The sequence below is a fragment of the Galeopterus variegatus genome, unplaced genomic scaffold, assembly GCF_000696425.1.
Source record: "Galeopterus variegatus unplaced genomic scaffold, G_variegatus-3.0.2 Scaffold321, whole genome shotgun sequence".
NCBI classification, from domain to species: Eukaryota; Metazoa; Chordata; class Mammalia; order Dermoptera; family Cynocephalidae; genus Galeopterus; species Galeopterus variegatus.
Window position 1 is genome coordinate 303,182 of NW_007726432.1, and position 3,399 is coordinate 306,580.

A 3,399-nucleotide genomic window follows, 5' to 3' on the forward strand; every position below is an offset into this window, starting at 1 on the left:
AGCCCGGGCACGACTGCGGAGCCTGGGGGAACGATCAACGGGCTCTGCGTCCTGAGTGCTGGGGACACGCCTGCAAGGTGTGTGATCCTCTAAGGATCCTTGGTACTAGTTTTGCTCGAAGCCTTTGTTATAGCTTTGTCAGCGTGCGTGCCTTCAGTCGCTCCCCCTCGGGGCCCCTACGTTCTCTCCCTCCCCGCGCGCCCCCCACGGAGAGGGCATGGCGAAAGAGATCTGCCCGGGATCAGCTGCCCTGCTCCAGATCCTCTTCTGCAAAACGCTTGTCTCGTGGTTCCAATCTCCCCTTCGTGCCAGGGGCAGGTCAACAAGGTTTGCGCCTCCTGCGCGTTTGGGGTGAAGCTGTCCTGGTAGGATGGGCTTTCTGAATGTGACCTTGGGCTGGCTGCTGCAGAGGCGCAATCGCGCTGTCGGTGAAGGAGTAGCTCTCCTGCCTCCACGGGGGTGGGCACGGCAGGGCGCACCGGGGAGAGAGGCACCTGCCCTCCCACAGTAAGTATTCGAGGATTCTGACGGAAAGAGCCGGTTGAAGATAACACAGCTGGGAACTAACCTTGCCCCCACTGGCCACAGGCAACCAGGTCCCGTTACTCTTGGGTACAGCTCCCCCCTCCCCCGTCCCTATGGTAAGTATGACTCCTCCTTAGCCTTAGCCGAGGTACAGCTTTCTGCAGGATCTTTACAGGACGCTCTGGCACACAGAAGGTGGAAGTATGACTGTTTACATGCACACACGCTTACATGTACTGCATCATATATGGCTACACAGTCCCCCGTTTCCTCACAGTCTTCCTATTAATTTGTCCTCATTCCTCCTTTCTAGACCTTTCTGCCTGCACATAGTCATTTGGAGAAAATCAAGTGTGTGCACCCCTCCAAACAGAGGATTCTGTATGTTATGTAACACACTTGCAACGGTATTCCTCAAGTTACTATTTTACCCCAAATTAGCCAGCACACGGATTTCTGGCAGGGGTGGGGTGGGGTAGGGCATAGGGGTGTCAGGATGATGCAAATGGAGGTAGAAGCTTCATTCCCTGGGGGCTTTTATTGCCCTCCCTGAAGCCCCGGTTCAAGGCCCAGGAACAAAGAGGAGAGGTAACCGATCTCTCTCTTGGTCTCTCTCCCCTCACTTCTGTCCCCTCACCTGCAGGGTCTCTTTGATAAATGGAGGAAAGCCTGAGGGATCATGTACCTATGTAAATACTGCTGACATGGCACTGAGAAGCAGAAAGCCCACTTCAGGTGCAGGCTGCTCCGTGCCCTTGAATACCCACCACTTCCACTGCCCCAGACTGCCTGGTACTCAACGGCCACTTACTTCACATGCCTGTCTTGTGACAAACATCCAGGACAACTACTTAATAGTTCTTGGAAGAGTTAAAGACCTTTCTCTCAGGGCTGAAATGTTTTTAAAGCCCTGTTTCACAGAAATCTTGAAGGCATGCAAGATAGAACCAGTATGCTTGCAATTTTGAAATTTGAAAGATTTCTCCCCCAAATGTTAAAAATGGTTTGTAGAAGTTATTTTGTTTGATGGTAGCCTTTTCACTATTGTAACCAAAAGGTTCTCAAGACTAAGCTACTAAGATATTTATTTTCATTTGTTGGTTTTTGGGTGATACTATACTTTCTGATTAGACCTATTTAATTAATTAATTTTTAAAAATTTTGCAGGAGAGAGTTCAACATTGGACATGTAAAGGAAAAATAGTCTCCCTCCCTCTGAGACCCGTATGGGCAGAATGAAACAAACCAGCCTTGCTCCACTCATACCACAAAATTGTCCTGTCTGAACCTGGGTAAAGTGAGGGTGGCAGGTTTTGACACCTTTATTTCAGTGCTGGTGCAAGGAGAGCTCTTTGAAATGAATATCTATCTATTCTATTTCAGTGTGCAACGCTCCAGCTGACTAAATGGGCTTGCCCAGAGACAGTCCTGGAGGACAGGACTAAAGTGTGATCTTCCAGGTAGCTCTTCATCAGAACCACTCTTGTCTTTTTTCTTTTCTTAATAATTAAAAAAATGTTTTTGCTTCCCTCTCAGTGTCCATCCCATCATTTTGTAGCTACAATAATGAACCATGGGCAATGGCGATCATTCTTTTTGTCCTTTGTAACCATGTCTAGTATTGGGAACAAGCCTCAGACATACCTCAGGTGTGTTCTGCACTTTAGATGTTTACTCACTATATGCCAGGTCACACAGAGAAGTGACACTTGATTCTGACTTCCTCTGGGCAGCTTTCCCCCAAACAACACCCCTCTCCCTACTTACAAGGGAATGGCATTTGCTCAGAGAGAACTTCTTGAATTAAAAAAGACCAAATTCTGGTTCTTCAGGTAAGTGATCCTGGCTGTACTGGTGACTAGAAAGTCATCACCTAGCATTCTACTTCGTATAACTTCTTTTAGGAAGGAGGCAGGCACATTTCCACAGACATTTCTAAAACTATGGCAACTGGGTATGTGTTATGGATACAATTTTGGTATATTTCCAGCCAGCTCAAGTTGTTTAAATTTTAGGTTTGTTCACCTGTACATGCACACATGCATACACACCAGCTAGGGTTATATTACCAGTGCTTTTCCAGTGGGCAACTCTGGTGACGGCAACCACAGCCAGCAAACTTCTTCTCTGGAGAGTAAAAAAGAAAACAAAAACCTCTCCATGTATTTTGAGAGGGTATTTTATACTGTTTAACATCCCCACAGACTGGAGTTGGCCAGGCTCTGCTGCCCCTTTCCAAGGAACAGGTAAACTAACCACTCTCCTCCTCTTCACTCAAGACCCAGCTATTTCTAAAAGCTAAAATTTCTATTTCCAAAGGGAGAACAAGGAGCAAATTCCATTAATGAATTACATACATGCAATGTGGCTTTTCTAGGGCAATTGTATTTAATAAATGGCTTCCTGTTTATTATGTACGTTTTACTGGGGGGGGAAAAAACCTCTAACGCCTCTGAGCACAGCATAATGCAGCAAATATTTCAACTTATAGTTTGTTTGAGTTCCACTGTTTTGTTTTGTTTTTTACTCACTAGAAAGAAATCGGGTTAAATCGAATCAGTTGTAGGGTTCATTACCCTTAAGCATCCGGCCTGGCTTGGGGACGTGTCACCTCTAAAGTGCTCACTTTTGTCAAGGTGCGGGGGGATGGGGATTGGCTCCCTGCAAGTGTTATCGGAGTCAGTCTAGGGGTTTCACTTTTGCTCCTGGATCTTTCTAAAGCTGACCACGGCCTCCTTTTGCAACTCCAGCAGCGAAGCCTGCGCGCGATCTCGTTGACGGGTGGCCTGGGAACAGACCTGCGGGCTGGCATCGCTGCCTCGCCCTGCCGCCAGCGCCCGCAGGCCCGGGTCCCGCAGTTCCAGGCAGGGCCGG